A 16,592-nucleotide genomic window follows, 5' to 3' on the forward strand; every position below is an offset into this window, starting at 1 on the left:
AAGGATCTTTTCTAAACACAAATAACATATGTTTTATAGGAACATCCCAAGTTACTTAAACCAGACTTGTTAAAAGCCCTGTTTACCCTTCTCCCACTATTCCATCTTTTCTCCAATTCTCCTGTCCAAGAACTCCTCTATCCAAGATTAGACAGTAAATGGTGTTTTCCCCAGCTTCCCACATACCTAATGTAGGAATCTCTCTTGTTTTTTATCTTTGGCTCACATTTTAACCTTAGGTACAACATTATTTCCCTCTTCCTATTTCCTCTTTTCATATTCCAGTTTTTGTCCAGTCATAGAAAACCTCCTCTTCTTTCTCTCTTGTTAAAAATAGTAAAGCTCTAATCACACCTTCTAAGCAAAGTGTACAAAACATCACACATGCCAAATCCCACTCATAATTCAAGTCATCCATGAAGGGAGCACAGCTGTAACCTTAAGGAAGAGTTTGTTATCAGAACATAAGATCTCTGCGGGCAAGGATTTTGTCTATTTTGTTGGGCCTCTTGCCTGGAAAGTAGAAAATGGCAACCCACTCCAGTATTCTTGCCTGGAAAACTCCATGGACAGAGCAGTCTGGCAGGCGGCAGTCCACGGGATCACATAGAGTCAGACAGCACTGAGAACTGAGCACACACACAAGAGTGGGGCAGCCTACAGACTAAATACTATTAAGTTCCACCAATTTTTTTACTTCTCACTGGGTTGGTAACCTAAAGTAAGTAAAAGTAACAGGAAGCTCCTCATATCTAAATTTTATCTCCCTTACATTCTATCTTTTTAGGTCACTTTGAGTTTATTTCCTCTTTGTAAGAGACCAAGAAGGGCCATCTGTGTTCAACAGATAATGCCAGTTCGTTAACTCAAGTACTGTTTTAATCTGAAGAAGGAAAAACTCTTTGCCAAGACAAGTTTAAGCACCTATGAGTTATATGAACACTCTTAGATTCTCCTACTCATAAGAATATCCATTAACCATCCCTTTTCAAGGTTAGGAGTACACTTATACATACCTACATCAAGGAAATGCCATTATACATTACTCTCAGTAACATTATAAATTAAATGCCATTATACATTAATGCCAACATTATACATAAAATGCCATTATACATTACTCTCAGTAACATTACTCTCAAGCTTTCAAAAATGCTTTGAAATCCTTCAGAACATCACAAATTTATCAAACCTACCTCTCAGGTATGTACTACTTATCAAACAAAATCTATACACCTGGCTTTTTTCTTATATCACAAATTCAATTATACCTAATGACATAACCAAGTTTGTCATTGAAAACTGTGACAAGTTTTCCATGAAGGCTTTTCATGTTTTCATATAAATGCACTTTTCATTTACCACCTATTTTGAAGTGAAGGTCATTCTACAGAGATTAAAAACAGAGCCAGACAGACACAGGTCTGACCTTTCCTAAATGGCTACCAGTAATTGGTCCCATCTCTCAAAGTGAGACAAGTTCCTTAATATTAAATAGAAGTCTTCCAATGTTTCTCTCTTCTCTAAACCTCAGACCATGTTTTAATAGATCTTTTGTTCAAAAGGATGCAAAGCACATATTCCAACTAGTATTATGTCTCTAAACTTTAAGATCTTTAATTTTCAAGAAATCAATTTAAAGCCAATAAACATAATCTTGATATTTCAACATACTCCAAAAGAAACCTCTGAATCCATTTTTACATAAGTTTACCATTACACTTACTAAATCATAAAAGCTTTAAACTGGCAAGCTATGCTTTAAATGTTACAAACCAATTAAATGTTTAATTATAAGAAGTTGAATGCTACACTTGACTGTTAAACTACTGGGTTCCAAAGTTAAATAAGTTATTATGAAGAGTACAGAAGGTGTGGTCAGAAGCTAGCTGCAGAAAAAGAAAAAAAAACTTGAGAAACTCTGTATCATGACTAAACCATAATTCAGAGCAAAATGTTTGTCTGTTATTAACATTTAGGGTAGAAATAAAACACTCTGAAAACCTGAAAAAAAAAGGCATAAGCAACCATATGTACTTGTTTCCTAGGTTGCTAGATGATGTTAAAAACTAAATCTCAAAATCATCATGAAGTCTGATAAATGAAACTACAGTAGACAGAATACACATTTGAAAGTTTTGTAATTTTAGCAAGAATTTGTGAAGACTTATTTTTATAACACTGATTTGACTACTTGATCAAATCATTCTAAATGGTGGTGGTTTGGGGACAAACCAGAGAAAACGCTGAAAAGTGTAACTCAAGTCAAATATATACAAGGAGGTTAAATCACCTTAGAAATATTTCACTTTGAAAAAGATTCCAAAATGGCTAATCAGAGCTATTAGCATACTTAAGTTAGTTTAAAACACTGAAAGTCATTTTATTGTAAATCAATGTTTTGATGTAAAGAAGTATCACCACCTAAAACAAGAATAAAATAAAATGGATAGTGAACTCCGTATATCTTTTTCTTCACCTGTGCTTGTGAGGTCAGCTGCTAGAAGCTGATGACAAGCTCAGTCATTCTATAAATTTTATGACAATTAAAGCAAAAACTATAAAAATCAACACTTCTCAATCTACAATATTTTACCTTGACTGTTAAGTTTGAGTACAGGACAGCAAGATGGATAGTAATCTAGATTACACTTCTGGGGTTTTCTCAATTTCCAGGAATCTTATCTCAAATCCCCAATTAATCAATCCTCCTAATTCACAATTCTGATAGAATATATGATACATTCTAAAGTAAAACTTTAAAGTTGCTAAAATAAATTCAGTATTTAGTTCCAATCCAAATTCTGAAATTAGCTCACTAAGGAAAAATTAAAAGAATCAGTTACAGTGTGAAAAACTCATTGAAAATCCATATTCCTCCAAATCCTCTTACTGCTCCCTGTAATTTTAAACCAAGTATTACTTGAAATTTTTGTAATTTGAAAAACTTGTAACTCTTAGAACTCTGAAACTGTCAGTTTTTTGTCAACTAATTTCTTCTTAAAATCAGTGAACTATGAAAGTCATATTTCACAAAAAAGTAAAATACTATGAGTTTTATTTTAATAAATTAATTTTATTCATGCTATTAATATCTTATGAAGGACTATTGTAGAGTTAGAATCATATTATTTTATTACTTTCTACGTTAGATGTCAAAAAATATTTCTAAATAATTACACATAGTATACAAATATTCATATAATATAGACAAAATGTGTAACTAACACCAATGAGTGTGTGTGTGTCTCTGTGTTAAGGGGGAACATTCACTGCCAGTATCATGTGTAGTAAATGTTTACCAATCCACCTACAAGGGCATGTTTGCGGTTCTTCTGTTACAGGCTGATTGCTGCTAGCAGATGCTATTTTGAGAACAGCTGGTTGGTGTCTTTGAGTCCCATACAGTTAAAACAAGCAAACAACAACAACAACAACAAAATTCTAATTCTTAGATTCAGGAACATGTCTGAAACCATATCCACAATGGCCACCCAGCTCCATTTGGAATGCCTAAACCACAGTTACTCCATTTTGACTTAAAAATCAATTATTTTCTTTAATGGTTAAAGCAGATGTACAACCCATGTTTGACAGGTCATAAGACAGACTGTTCTAGTTAGCATAAAGTTCAAGCCAAATTGTGTATAAGGTAGAATAATGTGTCTATACCTCAATATATGAAATTTTTTTCCATCATACAGATATGTTAAAAGTAAAAAATGGAAAAGACATACTATGAAAATTAACAAAAAAAAAGCTGATGTAGCTACCTCAGTTCAGTTCAGTTCAGTTCAGTCGCTCAGTCGTGTCTGACTCTTTGAGAGCTCATGAATCGCAGCACGCCGGGCCTCCCTGTCCATCACCAACTCCCGGAGTTCACTCAGACTCACGTCCATCGAGTCAGTGATGCCATCCAGCCATCTCATCCTCTGTTGTCCCCTTCTCCTCCTGCCCCCAATCCCTCCCAGCATCAGAGTCTTTTCCAATGAGTCAACTCTTCGCATGAGGTGGCCAAAGTACTGGAGTTTCAGCTTTAGCATCATTCCTTCCAAAGAAATCCCAGGGCTGATCTCCTTCAGAATGGACTGGTTGGATCTCCTTGCAGTCCAAGGGACTCTCAAGAGTCTTCTCCAACACCACAGTTCAAACACATCAATTCTTCGGTGCTCAGCCTTCTTCACAGTCCAACTCTCACATCCATACATAACCACAGGAAAAACCATAGCCTTGACTAGAGGGACCTTAGTTGGCAAAGTAATGTCTCTGCTTTTGAATATGCTATCTAGGTTGATCATAACTTTTCTTCCAAGGAGTAAGCATCTTTTAATTTCATGGCTGCAGTCACCATCTGCAGTGATTTTGGAGCCCAAAAAAATAAAGTCTGACACTTTCCATTGTTTCCCCATCTATTTCCCATGAAGTGATAGGACCAGATGCCATGATCTTCGTTTTCTGAATGTTGAGCTTTAAGTCAAAGATAATAGATTCTTTACGGTGAGAAATACTATATGAGATATTGAAGAACATTTTATTATTAAAGGGTCAATTCTATACAAAGCACGATATTCCTTTTGGTACCTTTTGGTACATCCATAGAATGGACTATTATTTAGCACTAAGACCTATAGGCATGAGCTATCAAGTCATTAAAACACACGGCAGAAATAGTATGAACTGAATGCCTATGTTTCCCCCAAATTCATATGTTGAAACACTAACCTCCAATGTAATGGTATTTGGAGATGGGTCTTTTGGGGGTACATAGGGTTAGATGACATCATGAAGATGGAGCCGTCATGCTGGGATTAGTGCCCTTCTTAGAAGAGATGCCAAAAAGCTAACTTTTTCTTTCTCTCTCTGTACCATGTGAGGACAAAATGCTTAACTGCAAGCCAGGAAGATAGCTTGCATCAGAATCCAACCATCCTAGCACTCTAGACTTCTAGCCTCCATAACTGTGAGTAAATAAAATTCTGTTGTTCAAGTCACCCAATCTGTGGTATTCTGTATGGCAGCTTGAGCTAAGACAAAAAGGTCAAATGGATTTTACTAAGTGAAAGAAGTCCATCGGAAAGGCTGCATATTACATAATTCCAACTACATGATGTTCTGAGAAAAAGGCAAAACTATGGACACGACAAAATGATCATTGGTTGCTAAGGGTTGTGGGGAGAGAGGGATGAATAGTTAGAGCACAGGAGACTTTTAGGGCAGTGAAACTGTTCTATTTGATACGGTGGATATACGCCATACATTTGTCAGAAACCATAGAACTTATAACACCAAGAGTGATCCCTAATGTAGAGTTTGAGGGAGAAAGGCTCCATGCAAATGTATATGGTTGAGTCCCTTCACTGTTCACCTGAAACTATCACAACATTGCTAACCTACTATACCCAATACAAAATAAAACATTTAAAAAAATAAAGTGACCCCAAATGTAAACCATGGCTGGGGGTGACAATGATGTTATCAGTGTGATTCATTGCTTGTAACAAATGTACCATTCGACACCACCCTAGTGTAGAATGTTGATGATGGAGAAGGCTGTGCATGTGTAGGGGCAGGAGGTATAGGGGAACTCTATGCACTTATTCACTTTTGCTGTGGACGTAAAACTTCCCTAAAAATGAATTCTGTTTAAGCTCTCCCACAATAGTCTTATAACACATAGTCAGAGGTAAGAAACAAAAGTAGACAGAACTGAGAGAAGAAATAGAAATAGAAAAACACACAATCATGACTAGATATTTGAACAAATCTCTCTCAGTAAGTGTTAAACAAGTAGAGAAAATATTCAGTGAGATCATTGAAAATTTCATGAACACAGTAACCAATATGTGGTATTGAGAGGTAACTGGATAGATTCCTAAAAAACAAATTTTAAATAAAGTTTACTATGCATATGTCAACTAAAAATTGCCACTTGCCCTCTGCCTCTACAAGGATTAAGTCACTAGCTGCTGCAGTCACTGACCTTCAACACATCCTGAAAGGAGCTCAGGGTGGGGATCAGGAATGAGGCACTCTGTGCTCTAGGAACAACTGGTAGAACAGGGTATTCAGGTAGTTATTTTCAGGAGAAGATTTTATGAGCTCAAATTCTTGGATCTTCTCACATCTGGAAAAGCACTAAAATCATTAACAGAAACATTTTCTCCTTGTGATTAGCAGTAGGCCTCTGCCAAAATGTGTGCTTGGCTGAACATATCCCCCTTCACTCAAATCATAGAATACTGACTTCCCCTATCCCCTGGTGAAGGGAATGGCAACCCACTCCAGTATTCTTGCCTGGAGAATCCCATGGGCAGAGAAGACTGGCGGGTTATAGTCCATGGGATCACAAAGAGTCAGACACAGCTGAGCGACACTGCACACTTCACACTTCCCTCCGTCTTCAGAGCAGAGAGTTCCTCAGAGCTCTCTGAGACACTGTCTCCTGAGCTATAGTCTCCCTAGATAAAACTTAACTCACAACTCCCACGTTGTACATTTTTTTCAGTCCACACAAACTTCAATCACTCTGCTGATGGAACGGAGGAGTGTAGGTTTTGTGTCCTGGCAGACATTCTTAGGTCTGTATGATTCAAAGGAGAACACAGGTATTTTGCACACCATTGGCAAGGGTGTGTACGCCACCTTGTTGAAGCCTGTGAAACTGGCATAATAAAAAGCACGTCTGGACTTAGAAGATCCAAGGTAGTTGAGATTCCCTGCCCTTGCACCAAGATCTTGCAGGTTCATTGTTCATGGACTCAGACTTTCTAGATTTCAAATCTCTGAGGTTCTTCCACAGATGAGAAAGACCCCTGGTATTGCGTTTCCAGGATGATCTCATTTGATTAATTTGAACATGTGAAGAGCTGTCCATGTGGCCCAAGAGAGGGTAACAGTGCAAGCATTTCTCCTAGTTTCGCCTGCATACTCACCTGTCATGCCCAGCAAAACAAACACACTTGGCCAGAGGCCTCAGAAGATAGCACAATTTGGTTCCATTTTTGTGTAGTTCATCTGAGATCACCAGTGTTTCTAGTCCTGGGCATCCTTGGGTTCACAGTCTATTCATGTCTTAAGGGTCATAAAGTGGTCGGTACTGTTCCTTAGTATTGGAAAGAATTTCTCCTTGTCCCTAACAGTTGTCTTTACTATTTTGCCAAGGTTTTCTGCTTTTCCCTGTCGTTTATATCTAAGACTTCTCATTTTTCCCCCACTGCCACCACACTGAGCACCATCTCTTCCCTGCAGATTGCTTTCAAGACATCTCCATATCTTTATATCTAAGGCTTCTCATTTTTTCCCCCACTGCCACCACAGTGAGCACTATCTCTTCCCTGCACACTGCTTTCAAGACATCTGCAGATCTTTAACTTCTTTAGTTCACCTTCCTCATTTCTGCTAGAATTCAAAAATTCTACAAAACTGATCTCTGCTGCAATCAATGGTTCTCAAAGCATGGTCCCTGGATCAGTAGCATTTGCATCACCTAAAAACCTGTTAGAAATATAAATTCTTAGGCCCTTGGTCTTCTAAATCAGCAATTCCAAGAGCTGAGTCCAACGATTTGTCTTTTTAATAAGCTCTCAGGTGACTATGATGCCTGCTGACATTTGAGAGTCAGTGCTCTACCGCTGGAGAGATGCCCCTCTCCAGTGATGTCTCTCTCCACAGCAGCAGGGAGCTCTGGCCCCAATATGCCTACCTCTTTAACCCTTGAAAATGCATTGTGGTTCATTGACAGAGATCCCACAGAGGATCTGAGTTAGCAGTCTTGCTCCAATCCCTGCTCCCTTCACTTTTATGTTAAAACTTACTGGATTTCAAGAAGAGATCTCTGTCTCTATGCCCAAATTTCCCCTTTGCATAAGGACACTAGCCATTTTGGATTAATGCTCACATTAATAACTTCATTTGAACTTGGTTACTTCTGTAAATATCTTGTTTACAAATAAGGTCACATATTGGGGCACTGGGGATTAGGACTTCTATATAACCTTTTGGAGGGACACAATTCCACCTAGAACAAAGACCACAGAATTTTACAGGAGGCTCTGGGAAAATCCCCTTTATATGTCCAGGGAACCCCCAACACCACCATAGGATTAATTTTCTCTTCTCTTGGGGGAAATTAAGAGACAGTGACAAGTGTCTGTTCTTAAGGAAGTAAGCCAGGTCTGGGTGCTTCTTCCCTAACATAGACTGTATATTTGCAAGAGAGAGGGGTGCACAGAACATGAACATATACAATCTCCCTATTTAAAGCTCTTTGTGGAAATGTGCTCCCCAAATAGCTTTAATGTTATTAAATGGAGGGTGTGATCCGATGTCATCAGGGAGCCACAATTTCTACTTTCTTAGAAGGCAGAAAATTGGCCCAAATGTCCCCCAGTCCCACCACCCAGCCTTTTGCTGCCACCTGTTCCCCGACCCCATCACCACCTCCAACAAGTCTAGGCAGTAGTTGTGAAATAATTCTGCTACAGCCACACTAGCGAAAGAGATAGCAGCATCTGGTCGTTCCGTAATTTCCAATTCGTTGTAAGGAAAAGAAGCAAGAGTTCCTTTCCGCATAGGGAACACGGAGACTCAAGTGTGTGGACTCTAAACAGATGCTCAAGCGTTTGGAAAACTGATGTGTGTGGGTACTCTTCTCTGTGTCAAGAGGAGTGACAGTGTAATGCTAACTTTCTCTCTTTCCGACTCCGTTCCCAGGCTCCTCTCCGTAGGCCTGCAGGCTCGGGGTTCTGGGTAGGATGAGGTGCGGGAGCACGCAGAGTACCAGCCTGGGCTCAGAATCATGCCTCAGTCCCTGGAGAAGGGCTTGTCTGGCTTCGCCTTCCGCAGTCGCCAGTGGTAATAACCGCGGCATGGCTACAACTGCGCAGGGGAGACAGGACCTCTCTGGGAGACGCAGAAATGTATGTTCCAAAGAAAGGGACTGAAGGCTCCCTGGAAGCAGGAACCGATCCAACCCAAAAGACAGCCTTCTCTTGCAACAGGTTGAGTTGGGAAGATTCTGCTTGGGCTGACAACTAGGCAGCGGACATTGATTGGCGTCGGCTTTTTGGGCTCTAGGCCACTAAGAGCAAAAGGGAACTAGGATACAAGTTTTGTTTCGTTTTGGTTTTTGTTCATTTATTTATGTTAATCCTTTAACGCACGCCCTATCCATGCCTCCTGGAGACTCAAGACTGCTCTCCTAGCTTCAGAATAAAAAAGTATCGAACTCAAAATTTAGCAAAAAATTGAAGTCCAGGCACGCGGAGCTGACAGGGAAAGGCAGCTTTGCTCATTTTTACTCCACCACCATCAGTATCCCCAAGCGATATGGATACTAATCACTTTTTGTCCAATCAACAAGTAGTTTTTGAGCGCTTACTGGACGCAAAGCAGAAGCTGATGTGACCCACCTTCGGGAAGCTGTTTCATTCCACACCCTAAGAGCTGCGCTTCCGGAGCGATACTTGGCTTTGAAATTATTTCCCTTTTAGTTCCTCGAGTGAGAAAAGCTATTTGGGTTGGGTGGATACAGGTTCGAGTTAGTAGAGCAGAGAAGAACTTTCTTAGTGTCCTCTGGTGATATCTAGAATCAAGGTTTGGGATCACAGAGTAGGGGACAACGCTGAAAAACAAGGCAGAAAGGTATTACTAGCAAGTGTAGGGAAATTCTTGGTGTGGGTACGGTAGCGTGGCCGAGCGGTCTAAGGCGCTGGATTTAGGCTCCAGTCTCTCTGGAGGCGTGGGTTCGAATCCCACCGCTGCCAAGGTTTTGTTTCTTGATCACGTCCTCACTACAGGACCGGATAAGGACTTGCCAAAAGGATAGCATTTAAGCTGGGGCTTTTTCAAGTTGAGAGAAGAGAGCTGGAGAGCCTTGAAAGTGCACGTGCCCCACAGCGGGCTGCCCCAGCGAGGGGAGCAGGGAGTGAAGTCAGATGGTCTCATCATTTGCTGTTAAGCCAGCAAACTTCGGGCAGTTGCAGAATGTCCCCGTGCACACTTCCTGCTGCTGACTGCCTCCGGGATCCCTACTGTTTCCTACAGGATGATCTCTATTTATCTGCTGCTCTGCTCACTTAAACGGCACCCCCTCCCTCACTCACCCTTTCTCTTTCCATCCCTTCCAGGCAAGGGTGATAAAGTCAGGCCAGTAAAGAAGATGGGTTAAGCTGGAAGAGAATCATCGAGGGAGGCAGTTGCTCCTCAGTTTACCATCTGTGCCACCAGGGAAGCCCCATCAGCTCAGGGAAGTGATTTAATTCCTAGGCTTGAGTCAGCCAAGGAAGAGTACTCTGACCCTACTTAGCACAGTGTCCTAGGATGAGTTCAAAGTCAGAATTTGAGCTCTTTAAGGAACACTCACTTTCTGACCCTAGAGGGCAGTGCCTTTTCTCCCCAATGTGCACCACCTTTGGTTCCCAAAGGGTGCATTGGGTATGGTTTGGCACCTACTGCACTCAGATTTGAATCCAGACATCTTCTCTTCCTTAAGCCCTTGAGGAGTCATTGGTTCATTTTAGTAGGTGGTGATGGTCCTGACTGGACTCATCTGACTTGTCACTAGTCAGCTTCTGAAAGTGAAGTGAAAGTGCTAGTTGCTCAGTCCTGTCTATTTGAGACCCGATGGACTGGAGCCCACCAGGCTCCTCTGTCCATGGAATTCTCCAGACAAGTGATAGTTTGGACAATTCCATATGAAATTTCCACATGAATCAATCAGCTGATTGTTTTCTAGAGAAAAAAATAAAAGAAGCTTCTTTTCTAAAGAAATAATTCAGCAGAGCCACATGTGTGCATTCTTTGATGTCTCAGCTGGTGGAAATAGGGGGAGTTATAGAATTCTGTTGACATCTTTGGGTTGCTGGTTAGATTCCAAATAGGCGCTGGAGCATTTGCAAATGCTCTAAAAACGCCATTGGATGTCATGTTCCTTTGAAGATAAGATTTTCGTAGCTTTAATTAGCAACAGCCTTCGTTTATCTTTGTAAGAGATTTATGGCAGACTGAGGAAGCCGCAAGGAATAAAACATAGTAACACTGCAGAAGGCCCACAGCCTAGTGTGTGGTACAGATTTAATTTATTCAGTGCTCATTTATTCATTCACTAAATTCTTCCCCTTCCTGGGTGGAAGATGAAAAATTCAGAGTCAACGAGGCGAGTAAACTTTTGCGATAAGTGCCCTGTGCCCTGAACCCCTTGCTCTTGACGTTTGAAGTTAGGACTTCAAGAACGCTTTGTATAAAGCAAAACTGAGATGTAAAGAAAGTATTATCAGAAAGAGTAATGAATATGTGTCCAACACCCGGTAGCGTGGCCGAGCGGTCTAAGGCGCTGGATTAAGGCTCCAGTCTCTTCGGGGGCGTGGGTTCGAATCCCACCGCTGCCAGGGAAGGTTTTTGCCAGTTGCAGAAGACTGAGATCTAAAATGAGACAGACACTGCACCTACTAGGTTAGAGGCGAGAAACGGAACTTGTGGGAGCGAAGGCCAGTTAAGACTAGTCAAACCCGTTTTCTGGCGAGAAAGTTTTGCTAATTGGTAACGTTTTGATTAGTCTTCAAAAATTGATTTCACCAAGGGCATAGGGGTCATCAGAAACAAGTTTTAAAACCTTAAAACGGAAGCTTTAAGTTCAAACGCAACTCCGGAGGAGGAAGCTGTCACATTCGACAAGGGACTGATAAAAGGGCAGGGGAAAGGGAGAGTGGTGTCCTCCCCCTTTCCCCACCCCCCACATTTTCACAGAGGGAAATTCACCGAGGCTTCGCCGGCAGTGTAAAACCGAAATTCAAGAGGCAACTCTTTTGGCAAAAGTGCAGATTGTAGCCGTTGGGTCCATACTGTCGTCAGAGTACAGCGGTGACTTTAAAGTCAGTTCCTCAGGTCCTGAGCTCTCCATTGGTCTGTTTGCTCTGGGACGCATCTGCCTCCCCACGCCCAAGCCCCATTTCTGGTCTGCTGATGCAGACTCTGCATCTTTCTCTACCAGGAAGCGAGAAGAACAGGGAGGGTCTGAGGGAGACTGTCTGGAGTGTGACTCAACAAAAAGGCAATGTCCACCGGAGGAGGGAGGTGTTTAAATTCTTGTAGACTTGAATCAAGGATCTTGGACAACTAACTTGGAAAATTATCTCACTGCCCCTACAGCTTGCTTTCAAAAAGTCCGAAAATGTTTTAACCCATAATCTGAACGCCTGTTAGACATTTTCACCTCTTGAACTGTGAATACAGTGAACTTTGAATCTTTGCCCACATTTCAGGGGTCCAGGAGAGTGTATGGATGGAATTTGGTGTCCACTGCAATCCAGGTTGAATTAAAATGTTACACCTTTCTTACTGTCTTTGGAGAGACCCATTTTGCAGGAGAGAGCACCCTTAGGCAAAGGAGAGAACACCTTCAGGAAGTGGTGAAGGGACAAAGATGGCCCATGTCCTTAAAAGAAACATCAAGAGAAGTTTCCAGTTCCTGGCTGAATTCTCAGTCTAAGGGTCTGCATATGATTATTCCTCTTTTGCTTAGAAAACTCACATAACAAAATTGCAGTCTTTGTTTAACATAAACATTGCACCCCTGCACTCACCGAGCTGAACTAGAATGAAGAGAAACCCAGTAAAGTTCAAACGGTCTCAATTTAAATTCATGACAATGATCTCAAGTGCATCTGCATAATAATCTTACTATTTTTCTCAGTCGCTTCACTGTACCATTCTTAAAGGCTAATTTTTCATTCCTTCTATAGTGTCTTTAAAATAGCAATACCTCAGCATCCATTCTCACTCTTAGCTTTCTATTTCACTAAGGAGACAGAAGCATTCACAGGAGAATGTCAGCATGCACAGTACTACAAGGTACCCATCCACAGGCATCTGAGGACTTTCATTCCTCCTGTTACTGTGAGCTAAGATGCTAGCTAAGACCATTCGCTCTAACTGCACCCTAGAAGCCATCCTTTGTTGCTTACCCAAGAACATTCTTTCTAGTAGCTGTATACATGTAAATGGCTATACATGGAAAAAATCAATTCATGAATTTTTCAATTAATACTTTTTTCTGTTTGGAGGCAGTTTTATTTAAAAGAAAACTGAGCACGATGTAAAGAAAGTTCTCATATATATGCTCTCAGTGCTCCTCTTCCAATATTTTCCCTTCTAATGACAAATTGCATTGGTATAATACATTTTGTTATATTTGGTGAACCAATTGTACCATTTTGTTAATAATTAAATCCAGGCATCATCCTAGCAAAATTTCTTTGTTTGCCATTAAAGATTTCTTCAAACCTGCAGAGTAAAAGAGTCTTGCAATGAAAGTCCAAGAGAATCTGAGCATGCCTAATTATAAACACACCCTGGATAACTATCCTGAACTTTCGGAACACTTACTTTATTTTCCCACTGGCTTGTCTCAGCCTGCATTTTAGACAAATATCTGTTACCCTATACGCTGCTCTCCTCGCACCCAGAAAGTGTTAGTTTCATCTGTAAGAGCAATGAGTGCTGAAACTTGGAGAATTAGGAACAAATATACTGCAAGTTCTGACATAGAGATATAGAAATAGAAATAGAGAAAGACAGAAAAAGAAAAAAAAAAGGGAGAGAGAGAGACCAAAAGCAAGAGAAAGAGACATAGAAACAAGGAAGAAAACAGTGAAAAAAAAAGTTACAGAGAAAAATCAGACCAAGAGGGCTAGACAGTCTGCGAGACAGAAAGAAAATGAGAAACAAATACAGCAATTCAAGAAGAGGAAAGTTTAAGAGAAAAGCACGAACTTAGGGATCAAAAAGGGATCAGAAATACATCTGGTAGTAGGAAGGTGGTGGGGAAAATAAAGAGGACTGAAGCAAGGGAACTGAAAGGCGCAGGGAGTGGGAGATAGACGCTGGAGAAACAGCTACTGACAAAAATTTCGGGTCTGTGGGCAGAAAAGAAGATCCAAGTCCCTAGATTGGCCTCAGCGAGCAGGGCAGAAGAGTATCGACGGGCGTGGTCGTCCCCGCAGAACCGAACGTCACTTTCTCCATCCCTTCCCAGGAAGAGTCATGAGCGCAGAAAGTCAGACTAGGTCTAGGAGAGCAGCGCAGTCCCGGTCTGGAGTGAGTGTTGAGGCGAGGTGAGTACGGAACCTGGGGCGGCAGTTGAGTGGGATGGGGAGAGGCGGTTAGAGGCAGTGATTCTCCTCAAAAGGTCTTCATCGACCCTGCAGGATGCTTTCTTCTGCTCTCCACTCCTCCGCAAGCCCGCCACCAACCAACCCACGCTTCCGTTTGGCTGACGCCCCCTTTACCCTCACCTCTTACAGAGTTTCGGACCTAGGATGGCCGGTATCCCACCACTCCGTGTAGAAAGGAGCAGGGGAGAGAAAACGAGTCAACGAGTGACTGTCCAGGCCCAGACATTCTGAAAATAGCCACCCCGGGTGCCTGACAATCACGGAGCTGGCATGTATATCTTTCTTTGACAAGAGGGCTTGCAACTAACCAGAGGCTTGATGTACCCAGGGTCATCCAGTGTGTTGGCCTCTGTCCTTCCTGCAAAAAGGAAGGACCCGGCATGAGTCCATGCGCACCCTTCGATAGCTCAGCTGGCAGAGCGGAGGACTGTAGGTCTACTACACGTGGTCATCCTTAGGTCGCCGGTTCGACTCCGGCTCGAAGGAAGTGCCTCACTTGCTTTTGCCTCATCATAAGTGCCACCACCTCCTGGCACCTAGTGCCTCTGCCCTGCAAACTGGCCCTTGCCCATGCACTACAAGAGCATCTTCATTCTCACTGGACAAAGCCAATAAAGCCCTCCCAGAGTCTCTTGTCCCTTCCCCAAATCCAAGGACACAGGCCCTTCATTCAAAAGCAACCTAAGTAGACTGCCCCAACTACTTCAGCATCCCAAGTCCTGTAAGCTTTTATTCACGCACCTCTTCCTGGGGAGACAAGTGCCCCCTCTCCCACTACCACTCTGCTCAACAGGGACAGATTCCTGACAAACACGTGTCTGCACAGGAGCTGCCCACTGAAAGCCCTGGAGCCCAACAAGCACTTGGGTCATCTCATAGTTCATGGAAAACCAAGGCATTCTTCTTGAAAATCCTCCCACTCAGTTTCCTAGCGGGTGGGATGGAAGGAGGCGCTTAGAGGTGGTGTTCCTTTGAGGAGCAGTGAGGTTCCCGTTCCTTAGCCCCTCTCATATTTGCAAAAACAAAGGACCTAGTGCTTGTCAGTGCAGGACATAGACATGCACCCTTCGATAGCTCAGCTGGTAGAGCGGAGGACTGTAGACTTGATAAATGTGGAAATCCTTAGGTCGCTGGTTCGATTCCGGCTCGAAGGAGGTGCACTGGTTACTTTTGCCCCATCATATGGGCCACTATTGAAATGTGTCCACTGACATATGCCCCCCCCCAGCCCCAAATACCCCTTTTCTCCTGCCTTAGGAGGCTGCCCCAACAAGGCACCTGTTGACCCCACAAAGCCCTTTAAACTTTTATTCACCCACCTCTCCCCAGGGACAGCAGCACCTGCTCTGCTAGTACCACTTACTCAACATGGATAGATCCAGCCACACAGTACCTGCCCGCCACAAGCCCTGGAGCCAGACAAGCACTGGGCCATGAAATGGGTCATGGACAGTGAAGTCATTCTTCTTGAAAATCCTCCCATTCAATTTCTCTCTCCTGCTCGGCCTAGTCCTAGGGTGGTCCCTTGCTTCTCTCTTCTGTCTAGCCCAACGGCAATCTCTGTGTGTGCTTGTCCATTTCTCCAACTTTCTCTCTGACTCTCTCTCTTTCTCTCTCTCCCTCATTCTCACGTTTGTTCTCTCTTTCTGTGTTTCCTTCGAATAATCCATAAATATATAGACATAGGGAGACTGAAAACCTCCATCAGTGTTCGTTTTATATGCTGTGGGACAGGACTGCCACTCTGAGACTTACCAAGCCCCTGCCAACTGTACACCTGCATTGAGAGCCACTGGCATTAGCAGCAGTGAAAGACACCAGGGCTCTCAGGATGGGGGAGAAGGCTTGAAGTCATGATGAAAACTTCAGAGGCCCGATTCACGTCTCTTGTCAGAGAACGAGGCCGAGGCCATGGGGAAACTTCAAATTCCTTGAAACTTCACAGCTTTTCTGGTTGCTATAGGAAGCTTTGAGTTCCTTCTGAAAGACTAATAATGATTGCTCCTACTCTGCACAATGGTGGGAAAAACACGTGCACGGACTCCCCTGCTGCTTCTGATGGAAGACATAGAAATAGAGATGGAGATAAAGACAGAGACAGAGAGAGACCAAGGGTGATTGACTGCAAGCGGAGGGGGAGATAAAGAGAGAGGAGCAGAGTTTGTGAGCGAAAGGAAAGATTTAGAGTTGAGAGAGCCCCGAGAGTAGGAAAAGTGGGGGTGGAGGGGAGGGCAGACAGTGGTGGCTGAAGGCAGCGAGCAGAAGGGGCCAGGGTTTGATGGCTGGATGTGTGATCTGGAGGGATACACCAACTGTTCTCCTTACACAGATCAGTGGCCTGTGCTTTCTGACCAGCTGGCTTACTTAAGGGCTGGGCCCTAAGGCTACATGGGCTGGGCCTTCCCACCAACCTCCATCCAT

General features: G+C 42.6%; 4 non-coding genes across 4 annotated transcripts; all 4 read left to right on the forward strand.

Moving 5' to 3' along the window:
• Positions 1–9,682: 9,682 nt before the first annotated feature.
• Positions 9,683–9,764, forward strand: TRNAL-UAG (transfer RNA leucine (anticodon UAG)). Its single transcript has one exon. It is a non-coding gene; the product is annotated as a tRNA-Leu (tRNA).
• A 1,541-nt stretch (positions 9,765–11,305) lies between these two features.
• Positions 11,306–11,387, forward strand: TRNAL-AAG (transfer RNA leucine (anticodon AAG)). Its single transcript has one exon. It is a non-coding gene; the product is annotated as a tRNA-Leu (tRNA).
• Positions 11,388–14,567: 3,180 nt separating this feature from the next.
• TRNAY-GUA (transfer RNA tyrosine (anticodon GUA)) lies at positions 14,568–14,657 on the forward strand. Its single transcript is given in 2 exon segments — positions 14,568–14,604; positions 14,622–14,657. It is a non-coding gene; the product is annotated as a tRNA-Tyr (tRNA).
• A 578-nt stretch (positions 14,658–15,235) lies between these two features.
• Positions 15,236–15,325, forward strand: TRNAY-GUA (transfer RNA tyrosine (anticodon GUA)). The gene is given in 2 exon segments: positions 15,236–15,272; positions 15,290–15,325. It is a non-coding gene; the product is annotated as a tRNA-Tyr (tRNA).
• The last annotated feature ends 1,267 nt before the right edge of the window (positions 15,326–16,592 follow it).

The sequence above is a fragment of the Budorcas taxicolor genome, chromosome 10 (assembly GCF_023091745.1).
Source record: "Budorcas taxicolor isolate Tak-1 chromosome 10, Takin1.1, whole genome shotgun sequence".
NCBI lineage: Eukaryota > Metazoa > Chordata > Mammalia > Artiodactyla > Bovidae > Budorcas > Budorcas taxicolor.